Source organism: Sceloporus undulatus, chromosome 2 (genome assembly GCF_019175285.1).
Source record: "Sceloporus undulatus isolate JIND9_A2432 ecotype Alabama chromosome 2, SceUnd_v1.1, whole genome shotgun sequence".
Taxonomy (NCBI): domain Eukaryota; kingdom Metazoa; phylum Chordata; class Lepidosauria; order Squamata; family Phrynosomatidae; genus Sceloporus; species Sceloporus undulatus.
This window is the reverse complement of record NC_056523.1, coordinates 282,741,240-282,756,580: the sequence shown is the minus strand read 5'-3', so window position 1 is coordinate 282,756,580 and position 15,341 is coordinate 282,741,240. Positions and strand designations below refer to the sequence as shown.

Genomic DNA, 15,341 nt, shown 5'->3' with positions numbered 1-15,341 from the left:
GGTAAGGTAGAAGGCAGGAGGAAACGTCCACTCCAAGAGGACAGGCCCAGTCAAAGAACCACAGCCCTAAGTTTGCGAGACTGATTCATATGGTCAAAACTGACCTGACATCAATTAACAACACTACAACAAAGAAAAAAATGTATAAAAGTGCAGAATAAATGCTGACTTGCTGGTGTGGTTTTAGCTCATGTAGGTTCAGATTGTGATGTTTTCACTGTTCAGTATAAGTATTTTCATACTTTCACAAAAGGAGACAAATCATAGGGACAACAACATCAGGAGATGAAGGCATAAATCCAACATCACCACCAACAGACATCGGCTAGTACTGTTATCCTGTCTTGAGATCTTTTCAGCAAGGGTGGGACATGAATGTTTTAATAAAAAGAAAGAAAGAAAGAAAGAAAGAAAGAAAGAAATTGTTTCTCTATACCTTCAAGTCATTTCTGACTAATGCTGACCCTAAGGCAACATTATCATGAGATTTCCTTGGCAAGATTTGTTTGTGGTGGGGGTTGCCTTTGCCTTCCTCAGCAGCTAGGAAAGCATGACTTGTCCAAGGTCTTCATGACTGAGTTAGGATTTGTGCTTTGGTACTGGAATAAAATCTGACCCAGTCTTTATTTGTCTTGGAAACATTTATTTGTTGGTTGACAGACAGTAATATCCTGTGGTTATGCTCTTATGAGAGCCGGTGCTGGGGTGTGGGGTGCCTTCTGTTCTGGATCAGACATGGCTACTAAGCTAACTTCTGTATCAGACCCCAAACAGGCCATTGGGATGCTGCAACACCATCACCCCATAATCAGCTGCTGGGTGGGGCATGTGGTGCCTACCATTCCAGTTCTGGTGTGGCTGCTGGTTGAGCAACTGAGCTGGAATTGGAACAGGTTGCTGGGAAGCTTCAGAAGAAAGGGCATGTGCATGCTCATTCTATCTTCTCTGCTGCTGTGGCTTTCTTGGCTGAGAGAGCCAAGGTAGTGGAGAAGCGCAAATGAAAAGCCCCACCTGCCCTCCCATAGCCCTCCTTTTGCATTGCTTGCCCAGCTGCCTGGCTGTCCTCTGCACCCCTTTGTGGAGGAGGTGCCAGCCAGCAAGAGATACCCCTCCATATCATCTAAACTAAAAACAAAAACAGCAAAATGCAGGCCTATGACCAACATCTTCATTTTTTCCTCCTATATCGTTTTTATCACCTGCTCTGATGGAGATTTGAAAGTTGCAACATGTATATTGTGCATTTTGGTTGGTCCAATAAAAGGTATCAGTTCTTGGTGGATTTGGGGATAACCTAACTAATGGCTTCCTGGCACACCACGCATATTGTAACAGTGGTTAACACCCCAGCCTCATGAGGCCAGTTTTTGCCAGGTCATTACGTTTCCTTTCTGGTTTCCTGCCTGCACACTCCACAGTCCAAAACTCCCTCTACCATTCATATAGTCATCCTGTCCTTCAGCATCATCCTGCTTTAGGCTCTGAAATTATTGCCTCATCATCATACCCCCAAGTTTTGCATTGCTATGGCTGTTCATACAGTCTGGTAATAATATGGGTCCTTCCTGGGCAACATTTCACTCCATGCATCTGATGAAGCAAACCAGGGCCTCATTCCCACTTACAAATAAATTGGTTTTCAATCTGCATCAATGGATTGATTTGACAGCAGAGTGTGGTTCACATTACCTTTGCCCCAATCACATTTTTCCCTGTAAAATAACCCACTTGTGGTTCACATTCACAAATGAATTCAAAATGGACCCACTCCAGCCAGTCGAAGGGTAAATTTAAATTGATTCAAATCCACATCTGCTTCACACATGCGCAGAATCCATTTATCCAAAAAGACGTGGAAAAAATCAGCATCAAAAAGCCACGGGTTAAATGGATCTAGTGCATGCCCCCCTCCCCGAATCGCTTCAGTGATTCAGTTCAAGTGGGAACCATGGTCATTTGAACCTGTTCAAACCAATTTGTGATCCATTTTAAAAGGTAGTGGGAATCAGGTCCAGGGCTATTTCTTTCCATTCTAACCAGGGAAGAATGAGAGGAGATGTAGAAAAAAGCATGCAGGCACAACTCCTGAGCTACAGAGGAACTGGGAAAGGGGGAAATAATAATAATAATAATAATAATAATAATAATAACAACAACAACAACAACAACAATAATTTATTTATGTTTCCCCGCTTCTCTCGGTGGATTGAAGCGGGGTTACAGACTAAATAAAAGCACAAGTGTTTACATAAAATTCAATTAAAAGCAGCTAAAAACAATAAAATATCCAACATCAGACAATAACAATAGCATCATACAATAACGAGGCAGGGATCATACACAGATAGGGCATGTCATTCATATCCGGGGGGGGGGGGGGGTATTCATATCAGATGGGGTATGAAGAATGAAGAAACTATACACAAATGAAGAAACTATACACACACCCCACCAAATAATAGCAATATAGCAATAGCAGTTTTATTTATATACCGCTTCATACCGCACTATGCAGTCTCTAAGCGCAGTTTACAATCATAAGCTAATAAGAACTCTGACTCATAATGAATTTTTCTTTCAGCTGCCAAATTTCCAGACTTTAAAAATTCTGTTGAGCACAGTGTTTAGGCAAAGAAAAAGAGGGGGGATGCAGAGTTGCCCAGGAAATGCAAAACACTGCAAACACAAGAGTGCCGGTGATTTGAGGACTGGAATAATAATAATAATAATAATAATAATAATAATAGTAATAATAGTAATAATAATAATAATACATTTGGAAAGGCAGAATTCTTATTTTGGGGTGACACAACCCTCCTTTTGTGCTGTCATGCAACACTCCTCCAAAGAAGTCAGACTGTGCTGGGAAGGAGAGATGATCTGGAGAGAGGGGGGAGAAGAAGAGCAAAAGCAAGAGCCTGAGAGTCGATTTGCATCCTCTCTGGCCATTGGTTACTTGATATGGGGGCGTGGCTTGCAATCCCCCCCCCCATCTCTCTCTCTCTCTCTCTCTCTCATAGGTTTGAAAGGGCGTTTCTCCCCCAGACAAAAAAAGCTATAGGCGGTGCTGTTTTCTCCATGGCCGCTAGGGGGCGCGGTGTCCCAATTTTGTCCTCCCTTTGCATGCCTTTCTCTCCAAATCTCTTTTGGGAGAAGAAGATGTTAATGAAGCTCCTGGTCCAGGGAACGCCTTCCACGTCCAGAGCCAAGCCTTTTCTCTCTCTCTGTGTGTGTGTGTGTGTGTGTGTGTGTGTGTGTGTGTTGTGCTTGTGTTGTGCATGAAGAGGGAAAAAAGGAGGAGGCTCATAAGCTAAATGAATCCTTTTGCATAGAGGGAACTGGCAAAGAAGGCTGGTGTTTCTGTGATGCTGAAGGGTGGGAAACACACACACACACAACCAGTGAGCATGTGCATAGACATCATCATCATTATTATTATTATTATTATTATTATTATTATTATTATTATTATTATTATTATTATTTATTAATATTATTACCAAAATAATTATATAATGATGATCATGATGGGATTTTAGGCATCAGCATCAGCATCAGCATCAGCTGGACAGCAAAGCCTCTTCGCTTGAGGTCCACTTCTAACTAGAGCAGTGGTCCCCAAATTGTGCCCTTTAAGGGATTTTGGACTTCAGCTCCCAGAATCCCCAGACACCTGGCCAACATGGCTGAGGCTTCTGGGAGCTGAAGTCCAAAATCTCTCAAAGGGAACAGTTTAGGGACCACTGAGGGTCGGCCCAATCTTTTTGAGCAGACAGGGAGTCGTGAGGGTAGCAAATAGTTCCTTATTTATTTCCTTATTGTCTCTTTTCAAGAGATAATTTTTTTGAGGGGGATGTTTCTACCTAAATAACCTGATTGGTTTTGGATGCTTGTTGTTGTTGTTGAGTGCATCCAAGTCCTTTCTGATTTATGCTGACCCTAAAGAGGAGGGGGGTTGCCATTGCCATCCTTTGAGGCTGAGAGAGTGTGACTTGCCCAAGGTTATCCAGTGAGTTTCCAGGGTTGAGCAGGGATTTGAACCCTGGTCTCCCAGTGTTGTAACTCCAACCACTCCACCCCACTGTCTCTCACGCATTCCATGACATCCTGCTGTTATTCATGTCTGGAGATGGTGTCTGCATCTGCTGTGGGCTTTCTCTTTGGTGCCTCTTAGCGAAGCTCTGGTGCCACAACAAATTGCAGTTCCCAGAATTCCGTAGCCTGCTGCCATGGCAGTTGAACTGGTGTCAAACCGGGTTATTGCTGCAGTGCGGATGCAGCCCTAGACATTAACAAAGTTGTTGATCCAGGGCACCCTGCTACCATCTTACTCTGCACCGACTCGCTTTCCGCCTGACTGACTATTTCTGCCGAGGTCAGAAGCAGATTAACCTGCCAAGAATGGGAGGAGGAATGGCAGGGTGACCAGGCGTCCTCCTTTTCCAGGACATGTTCCCCCATTTCAGCCTTCTGTCCGGGAGGACTTCCCAAACGTCCTCCATTTGTGGAGCAGGACCGAGAAACAGGGGTTTGACATTTCCAGGAGTGTTTGGAGCTTTCCTTTGGCCAAGTCCTCCCTTTTCCCACTAAATACCCTACATTTAATGGTACCTTCTCCTCCTTTGCCGTGAGAACATCTGCTCATTCTGGAAGAGGGGTCAATTTCTTCCTTAACGACTATAGGAGGGCAGCCCCGTTGATTTCAATGAGGTCCTAGAGTGGAAGAAGGGGATCCAGTTCAACATCAGGAGTGAGTCCTGGTTGGAAAAGGTAGAGCTTTTCACCTGCTTTGCCCCGTGAAGCTTCACCTCCAGAAACTCCCACTGGCCTCCATTAAAATTAATCCCAAATACTTTTTGTATAGCAGTGGCGTTAGGCTGCTATCCTGTGCTTATTGACTTGGCAAAGAAACCCCATTGAATCCAGTGGGACTTTCTTCTGAATAGAGAGGATTGTGCCAAGTGGGTTATGAAATGCCCAGCCATCCTGTGGCGCTCCTAAAATCTCCTCTTTTGAGTCGGTGAGTTCAGCAGCGTCAGGCTGCATCTGCATCTGCATTGCATAAATAACCCGGTTTGGCACCACTTTAAGTGCCAGGGCTCCATCCTCTTAAAGCGATCTCAAACCAAGTTATTTATGCAATGCAGATGCAGCCTGATCCGCAAACCAGGGAATTTAACATCCTTAACTTTGGCTGGATGGTGCCCCTTACCTTTCCCATTCAGGGCTGCCTTGATTTTCTTTTTTAGAAAGGAAAAAAACCCACTCCTTCCAACACCAGAGGAAAACGTGTATTAATAATCCAGTGCAGCAAAGGGAATTACTGGACTGAACTGATTCCTTGCGTCCCCAGTTTTAGCAAATGAGATTAGAGGATTTTCTTTTTGTTTGTTTTAAAGATCTCAATCGCTCATTGATTTTTAACACGTTGAAATTGACTCTGCCTCCCAAAAAATAATAAGGGGATCGTTATTTTATCTCAAGGGGAAGGGAAGGGGAAGGAGAAAGTGGCTTTAAAATCAGATCAGCTGCAATTATATCCTACGGTTACTTAAAAGTAAACCCCATCGGACTCAGATGGGCTTCCTTTTGAGTCATTCCCTCAAGGGATGGGGCCTCAGGAGGTTAACTTTATCAAACTTTTTATTATTATTATTATTGAAACATTTATGGATCGAACTGTTCTGCTGGCTGAGTTTTTTGTTCGAGGAGGAAACGCTTTGGAACTGATTCAATTGTAATTCCCCTTCGAGAACTGCCTGTTTCTTATATTTTTGTACATTTGTTGTTGTTGATGATGTTGTTGTTGTTGTTGTTCAAATTTCCCTCTGGTGAACGGTTCCCGAAAGCAAAAAAGAAAAGTTGGGACATCCGCTATAATAAGCCTGCATCAAGAAAAAGCAACGCAAAAAAGTAGTTACCGCCTCTCTCGTTTTCCTGCAACATCTATACACTCTCAAGGTAGGATTTCCAGCTTGCAATATTTACGGAGGGGAAAAAATGAACACACACCGGCCCTTTGAGATTTTTCTGCTTGAAAAGAAAGTGGGGCTTCCAAAGTGGGGAAAGTTTGGCCAGATCGGGTCCAGTGCCACCCTTGGCAGCGTCCGAAACAAACCCCATCCACCTTTATTTAGTTCTGGTTTCTCATAAAGCCGGCCAATGATGCCGAATCGATCAATTTATCCCTGTAAAGCCGGCAGGAAAAGCCCAAAGTCCTGCTGAGTCGAAATGGAAGTCGCTTCTGAATCAGGATCTTAAAGATGATCTCCAGGAAACTGAATAGGGGTTGCTGCTTCCAACAAGTAAACCAGTTTGGGATCAGTTTGGGATCCAAGTCCTGAGGTCGGGTTCCCTCTCGATCCAAGCAAGGCACCGACTTTAAAAAATGAAATGCCACTGGAAAAAAATAGACCATTTCTCTCCGAGTTTGCCTTCTTCTTTAACTGCAAGAATTAAAAATGAGCCCTAAGTCTGACTGGAGAATTGGAAAGCCCCCGAAAGTCCTATTGGTTTCAGTGGGGCTTCATTGAAAGAAGGGGCTCTGACAAGACTAGCTGGATCCTGATCTTTATTTTGCCCTATTTGCAATTTATTATTATTATTATTATTATTATTATTATTATTATTATGAAGAGAGGTGAGCGTTAAAAAAAAGATTGCTTAATTGCTATTAAGGCTTGTTGAGAGTTGCTGCCCTAGAAGAAAAAGCATAAGGTTTAGAGAACCCTCCCTAAACTCTGCGCTGATGAAGAAAAGTCGGAATTAACGCAGGTTCAGGACAGGTAAGGATGGTTATAAGCAGAAGAAAAACATTTGTCCCAAAGACTTTTATGATTCAACAACCTGCCATCATAATAGGGTATTTGTGTGTGTGTTGGGGTACTGTACCTGACCTTCTTGTCAGATCATGAATATGTGCGTGTGTGTGTGTGGGGGGGTCCCTAAAGCAAGTCCCATTCATTTCAATGGCGCTTCCTCTCAAAACTGCAGATGTTTTTTACAGTCCCTTCGGCGTTAAACAAAGAAGGGTCCCTTTGCAAAACGTGGTTCTTGTCAAATCCTAAATCCCATTCAGGGATCTTCGAGATCATCCGACGTTTCGCTGGGGCTGAATGCCATTGGACTTTGTAGGACTTCATCAGCAATAAACGTGAATTCAGTGTGAGGCACCTAATCGCATTTGTTGCAGATAAATTCACTTTTATTGCAGTTGAAGTCCCACTGAATGCAATGCTGTAGATAAAGTCCCACTGAATTCAATGTAGAATGCAATTTGCAGGTGAAGTCTCACTGCATTCAACGCTGAATGCAATATTGCAGTTGAAGTTCCACTGAATGCAATGCTGCTGCCACCCTCTAGAAATAAAGCAGTTTGACACAGCTTCAACTGCCATGGTTCAATGCTATGGAGTTGTGGGCTTTGTAGTTTGGTGGGGCACCAGATTGGGAAGGCTCAATAGCTCAAAAAACTACAAATCCCAGGATTCCATAGCACTTGTGGCAGTTAAAGTGGTGTCGAACTGGATTATTTCTTCAAATGTAGATACACCCTAAATTCAGTGAGATTTAGGTCCAAAACACCCTACAGAAATAATCCGGTTTGAGACCGCTTTGACTGCCCTGGCTGAGTTTTGGGAACCCTGGGAATTGTAGTTTATTGTGGGTCCCAGAGCTCTCTGACAGAGAAGGCTAGATGTCTCACAAAACTACAGTTCCCAGAATTGCCAAGCATTGAGCCAGGGCAGATAAAGCGGTCTCTAACTGGATTATTTCTGCAGTGTGTTTTGGACCTTAATCTGTAGAGGACGGGCAGCAAATATTCTTGGTTTAGGGACAGAGTTGTCTTTTTTTTTTTTTTTTACAAGAGTTTGCTTTTTAGGGTCTTTTAACCTCATAGCTATTCCTGGGTGGAAAACAAAGCAGGAGTGGGGGAAATTCATGGTTTACAGAGATTGAGGGTGGAAACGTTAAAGTTAGGAACACTTGGCTGAAGATAGTGCTTCGATGCAAATTGATTATTATTATTATTATTATTATTATTACTACTACTACTACTACGTTTACACCTCCTCTGCAAATATTCCATCCAGAATGTCAATCGAGGCCCGATTATGATTTTGTTAGTAATTTATTTAAAAAGAAAAGAAAAGGGGTGAATTTCTGTATTCCTCCCACCCACCAGCCCTCAGCAGTTTCGATGTTTTCCCAAAGTTGCCATCTTAGCCATTTGTTTTAGGAGACACATTTGTTCCATGCCTAGGACTGTGCTCTAGTCGTGCCTTTTACATTTTTGTATATATTTTAATGTGATTTTATACTGTTGGTTTAGATGATATTAAACCGTTTTAAATTTTATTGTACTTTTTAAAAACAATTTAAAATTACGTGAAGTCGAAGGCTTTCATGGCCGGCATCCATAGCTTTTTGTGGGTTTTTTCGGGCTTTGTGGCCATGTTCTAGAAGACTTCATTCCTGACGTTTCGCCAGCATCTGGGCTTGGGCTTGGAGTGAAGGTATTAAAACCACCTGCAGGGTCTCTTCCAGCACAATAAAATAAAATAAAATAAAAATAACTTTTCCTGTAACTTTTTTTCTGGTCGAGAAGATTTCAGGCTTGGCTAAATTTTTAAAAAGTGTTTTTTTTCTGTGAGCCGCCTTAGGTCCCTCTTCTGGGAGAAAGGCGGCGTACAAACGAAATAAATACATAACTAGGGTTGTAGTCCAGCGATTTCGACCCTCCTCGATCCACAAGCGAGAGGATCCCGTTGATCCCAAGGAGAGATTTATTTCGGACTAAATGGAAAAAGTGCCCACCCTGCGATCCTATTAAAAGCCAGAAGTCTCTTCGACCAGCAAAAAAAGTTACAGAAGTGATTTTTATTTTTATTTTATTTTATTTGTGCTGGAAGAGACTAATGCGGGTGGTTTTAATACTTTTACTCCAAACCCAAGCCCAACCCTAACTTTTTCATGTCCTGACGGTCCAAAACACACTGCAGAAATAATCCAGTTTGAAACCGCTTTAACTGCCTTGGCTCAATGCTAGGGAATTCGGGGAAGTGTAGTGTTTGCGAGACATCCATCTTTCTCTCTCTCAGGGCCACAACAAACGACAATTCCCAGGATTCCCTAGCCCTGAGCCGAGGCGGTTAAAGCGGTCCCAAACTGGATTATTTCCGCAGTGTGTTTTGGCATCCCTAGGATGCCTGGCAATTGCTGTTGCGGGATGTCTTTCTCTGCCGGGGCACAAAAGAGTTCTGATATTTATTTTTAAAAAGAAAAAAGAGAGAGGTAATTTAAGGTTATGCTTAAATAGCCATTCCCAAAATCCGACCGCATGGAGCCATGGCAGCCAAAGCGAGGTCAAACCGGATTACGCCTGCAGTGTGGATGCAGCCAGAAGAGAAAGAAGACAATGCGCGTCGGGGGGGGGGGAAGTATCCAAAACGAAAGGAAGAAACATACACACAACTCCTAAGGCTTTAAATTATACATAAATGGCTACAAGGCTCTGAGAAAACAGAGGAAACAGAAAGTCTCAGCTCTCATAGAAAAGTCTTACGAATGATCTGCCTGGAATGGGATCGCAACCCGACTTTGTGAAAGTTGCCTTGTTTGACAACAGCTCCCCCCCCCCCAAAAAAAAAAAAGGCCTTAGTCCCTAAACCATCTTGGACTTTCCCAGAGCTTTCAAAAGGGACCTTTCTTAGACCATTTCCCCAGGACCATCCCCAGCATGCCCGACTTTTGACTACTTCACTATTTCACCACCAGCTTGGAAAAGTTCCTTTTGGACCGGCGGGGGAATTGTAGTCTAAAAGAAACTTGTGTGTGTGTGTGTGTGTGTGTGTGTGTGCTGGAAGAGATCGCTGCCGGTGGTTTTAATGCTTTAATGCTTTCACTCGAACCCCAGTCCCCAGACAAGACGATTTTTCAGGGACTGACTCCATCCTTACATCTGTCATAGGTTCAAATCATGCCCTCCTAATGCGTCAGAAGCGCCCCACATTCAAAGATCATTTGAGCAAGACATTTTCTCTCCCCCCCCTTTTAAAAAAAGACACATCGCCTGAAAGTGATAAAAGAACTACCTGTAGTAAGTTTTTTTTAAAAAAAAAATCGCTGTAGTAGCAGTGGTAATCTTACAAAACTGGTTCCTTTCCTCTGCAACGGCGTTTAGGCAACTTGGGGGCTGACTTCAGCACCTTCGGAGGGTGACAGCAACCTTGCGGAGGGACTCAGGCCATCGGGTGGGCACTGCCCAAAACATATGTAGACTATATGTGTGTGTGTTGTTGTTATCCACCATCGAGTAGATTTCGACCTATGGCGACGCTATAGATGAGACATCTCCAAGACTCCCTCTTCTCCACTGCTCTGCTCAGGTCTTGCAAATTCATAGCGTCCATCCATCTGGCCTTCCTCTCTTTCTATTTCCCTCCACTTTTCCCAGCATTATGGTCTTTTCCGATGAGCCCTTCCTTCTCATGATGTGTCCAAAGTAGGACAGCCTCAGTTTGGTCACCTTGCCTTCTTCCAGGAGCTCTCTGGCTTCATCTGCTCCAGGACCCTTTCCTTTGTCTTTTTGGCTGTCCGTGGGGTGAATCCTCTTCTCCAGAACCACATCTCCAATGAATGGATTTTCTTCCTATCCTCTTCTTAACGGTCCAGTTCTCACATCCATGCATGGTAACAGGGAATGCAGTGGCTTGTCTGATTCTAACTTTCCTGCTCAGTCCTATGTCTTTACATTTTAGGATATTTTCTAGTTCTTTCTTACCTGCATCCCCCGTTCTTAGTCTTCTTCTGATTTCTTGCCTGCAGTCCCCTCTGATCCATATTTGATCCCAGGAAGGAAAATTATTTCACTATTTCTATTTCCTCATTGTCTAGGTTGAATCTGTTGCCAGAAAATGGAGGAATATCTATATCTATATATCTATATCTGGGAATGCCAAAGAACTTGAGGGTTAAAACCATCCCTAATAAACGCAAGTCCCACTCGCTACTATCGCTAAGTCCGAATTGGTGTTTAACTAACTTTAGGAGGGGATGGCAGGAGAGACTGGGGAGTGGGACTCCAAGGAAGATGTGGAGTAAAAATGCAAAAAGGGAAACAGAAGCAGGGAGAGTCTTTGGCTGCATCCACACTACAGAAAGAAACCGCTTTCACTCCGCGCCGCAACAAACGGCCATTCCCAGAATTCCACCGCATGGAGCCGGGGCAGTTATTGCTGCATCCCTGTCAAAGCAGCTGGGTTTAAAGTGGCTTTTAAAAGCCAAGCCACTTGGGTCCTAGGTGGGTTAAAAACGCAGTCGAAGTTAAAGGACTTTTCAGGTAAGGCTTTTCTCTTTCTCACTGAATCCAAGATTTAGGTTCAAAACACACTGCAGAAATAATCCAGCTTGAAACTGCTTTAACTGCCCTGACTCAATGCTAGGGAATTTTGGGAACGGTAGTTTATTGTGGCACCTGACAGAGAAGGCTAAATTTCTCACAAAAGTACAGTTCCCAGAATTCCCTAGCATTGAGCCAGGGCAGTTAAAGCGGTCTCAAACTGGATTAGTTCTGCAGTGTTTTTTGGACCTTAGTTCTGGGGCGATCGTGCTTTTAAAAAAAACACCTCGCAAAATGTGTTCCAAGGGAAAAGATGCTGGGTCTGGTAGAGACTTCCAATGAAGGAAGAACCCACGCTTCCCTGGGTCCATCTCTTTCTCTCCATAGAAACATGAAGAATGAGCATCAAAATCTGGTTCTGAAGGAAGGTCCTCTCCTTTGGTCTGTCCAGCTGCAGTGCAATCCGAGGCAATCCACTCCTCAGAACTAAATCCCATCGATGTGAATTAATGGCTCCTACACAAGGAGGTACAGCTTTAGCTGGTCTGCAGTTTTGCCAACTTTCAGCTCAGATGAACCAGTCCCACTTTCCTCAGTCCCTAGGCGCTTGCTAACATTCCTTACTCCCATCCTCCAGAGAATCCTTACTTGCAACTCCCATCATCCACAGCCATGAAACCGCTCAGATCTGCTGGCTTCCCTCCCCCCCCAGTTGTGGTGGCCCTCAACTCCCAAGAGTCTGAGCCACCATGATGGGTGGAGATGATGGGAGATGTAGTCCCATGCTTCTAAGGGGGGGGCAGGTTGGAGAGGTCCATAGAATTATGGTTTGGTTATTTGTGGTTACATCAGTTTAGCAGCAGCAGCAGCAACAACAACAACACAGCAACAAGCATGCACTCCACAAGTATTTGGTAAATAAACAGGATATACTGGTAGGTAAAAAGAAACTTACTTTATTGCTTACTTCTAGGTCCTCCAAAATCACTGATCAGTAGAGAAGACTATACTTGGTAGAAGAGTTCCTAGAGCTGACTCTCGGGTGGTTAAGTAAGAAGGAAAAACATCTTTAGTAGCATAACTTGATTTCTGCCTCTATGCTTGGTGAAAGCAGAGATAGGAAGACAGACAACAAGAGGGCAAAAAACTTTATTGACCCCCCCCCCCCAGAAAAGAGAGGGGTCTGGGAAGTGACCTCTTCAAAAGCGACACTGACCAAATGACCATAGAGATATACATCAATGTTCCTGCTAGAAGACATACACACCCTTCTCAAGGAAAGAAAACATAGATTTACTAAACAAGCATTGATACTAATGCTCCAACACAAGGGGAGGGGGGTCAGAAAACATAATAATTAATTTATTAATTTATACCCCTCCTCTCCCTACAGATCAATCCCACAAGTCCCTTCCTTGAAAGTCAAGGATGGAGCCCTTCAGGGGAGAAAACATTTCTTCTTCCAGTAAAAGGCACAATCCAGTTCTGTTGTGTTTGCTCCTGGGTGAGTGAGCAAGATAGGATCCCAATCACTCAAGAACTGGAGTTTTGAGACCCGAGTCTCTGTCCTTCCCAGAGGCTGTGTTGGAAGCCAAAATGGCTTAAGAAGGCTTTCCAGAGAGCAACAGGCCTTTTGCTTGTCTGCTCTTTGTCAGATTTCAGCTTGGTCCCTTTTCTTGCCTCCTTCTCAGACCTCAAGCTTTTTATTTCAGAACAGTCGTTTTTGTTTGTTTGTTTGTTTGTTTGTTTGGGGATTTTTGTGTGTGGGAGGTGGTTGCAGACAGATTTCCTCTGGGGAAACAATGTGCTGAAACCAACTTTTGGAAATATCTTTCTGCTAAGCAGCATTGGCTTAGGGAGGTGAGTTGGGTGGTGTGGATGATTAAAAAGAAACAAACTTGAAATGCATTCACATGACAAGTGTTCCCTCTACACATACCTCTGCTACATACATGTAAGTCTATGTATGTTAACTCAGAAGAAATAAGCACTCAGTTGAAGGGTCCTTGCTGCCAAGTAAATGAGCACAAAGAACAACCACCTGCCTTGATAAATGCTTTTATTGGTCATTGAGAATATTTTCCTTAATATTGTACAAACATTACCTGATGGTCCTGGGTAACTGGAGAGCCAGCCTGGTGTAATGGTTTCAGCGTTGGACTATGACTCTGGAGATCATGGTTTGAATCCCATCTGGCCATAGGAATTGACAGAGTGATCCTGGGCAAGTCACACTCTCTCAACCTCAGAGGAAGGCAAAGGCAAAACCTGCTTTGAATACATCTTGCCAAGAAAACCCCATGAAAACATCTTCAGGTGGTGATGGCTCCCAAAAGACTTGAAGGCACACAACAACAACTGGATGAAATGATAAATGGATCTACTGTAGAAACCAAATCATCATGCTGGTTGATAGTTATATTTTACTCATGTTTTAGTACATCACTAGTGTTTTGTTTTGTTTTCAAAACTGATTATTTATTTACTCAGTACATTTCTACCCTGCTTTTTCAGATGAATTACTCAAAGTGGCAAGTAGATGTAACAAAACATCTGTTGGAAAATGCTTCCCAGCCAAGCCTTCTCTTTAACCTCCTTCACCCATTTGCTACTGGAGCAATGGGGGTTTTGGAGAGTAAGAGGTTTCCTGCATGCCTCTGCCCTATACATGTGCTGTCTCTAAAACTTTCCCCATGGGTTCAGTCACCCAGTGTGGGGATGTATCAAAGCATCCACTCCATGTGACCTAAAGACATTCCACTTTTGTTTGCGAGCACATAAAATAACATCCTCCCTCGCTTTCTCCTCTTCCCTCAAGATGGTGAGTGCAGACTCTGCTGAACTGCTCTTCTTCCTGAAACTTTCCTGTAGTTAGCCTGGACTTAGGAATTGCATACAAATCTGTATGAATGTACCTTTAAAGATAACTAGTAAGTTTTACCTATGAAACTTGCATACTGCCTTACTTTGCTAAAACTAGTCTGGGAGAGACCTATGAGCACTTCCCCTTGTGATCTCTGCTAAAGGAGGCTGAGTCTTAATTGCATCAGTCTTCATCTTTCCCAGAAAAGAGGCTAACACCACAAGACTCTAGTTCTAATCCATCAGCATCATTTGTATTAAAATCAGTAAAATGGTCATGGTCTAGAAAGGGCATACAAAGCAAATTGGACCATCAAAGAAAAGGGTCCTTGAACAGATCAAGCCTGAAATCTCCTTGGAAGCCAAGATGAACAAATTGAGGCTGTCCTACTTTGGCCACATCATGAGAAGGCAAGACTCATTCAAAAGACATTAGTGCTAGGAAAGTTAGAGGATAGTAGAAAGAGGGGAAGACTGCACACCAGATGAATCAAAATCAGTGGCCTGAATTTGCAGGACCTAAACAGACCAGTGGTGGTCTAGATGTCTCATACACAGGATCCCCTTGACTGGGGGGCAGTTAACAACAACCACAACCTGATATTCATCAGTGGTCTCCCATCCTGTACTAACCAGGCCTGATCTTGCTTAGCTTCCAACATCAGACAGGATCTGGTGCCTGCTGGGTAAAATAAAAGCTTCTCTGAATGGAAGCTATATTTAATACAAATGGTTAAACCTCAGGGATTAAATAGGCTTTATCCAGAGATTTGAAATGTCGGTTTTGGACTACAACTCTCAGAATCCTCCAAGGCTATTAATGATGGAGTCAGGTGGATCTCCCCAGGATAGAGGTCTATAGTCTAGGTTGAAATAGGGTTGTTGGGTGGCTGTAATCCCGAAACATCTGAAGGGCCACAGATTATCCTTGCATGCCTGTTTTAGGATGTTTAAATCACCCCCTTGGATATAAGCCGATAAGGAGATTGTGTTAGCATTATTCAAGCTAAATAAGTTGCATTTATTTATTTACATTTTTATCCTACTTTTCTACTAAAAAAATGACATTAACTTTTTTCTGCTTTTGAACCAACTGGTTATAGGCACATTAATATTTCAATGTAACTATGGCATGAAT

At 43.2% G+C, this 15,341-nt stretch overlaps 1 long non-coding RNA gene across 1 annotated transcript; it reads left to right on the top strand.

Annotated features, from left to right (window-relative positions):
• Window positions 1-4,674: 4,674 nt before the first annotated feature.
• On the top strand, window positions 4,675-12,545 carry LOC121924040. Its single transcript, XR_006102513.1, has 3 exons — window positions 4,675-4,770; window positions 5,850-5,961; window positions 11,729-12,545. It is a non-coding gene; the product is annotated as an uncharacterized LOC121924040 (long non-coding RNA).
• Window positions 12,546-15,341: the final 2,796 nt, after the last annotated feature.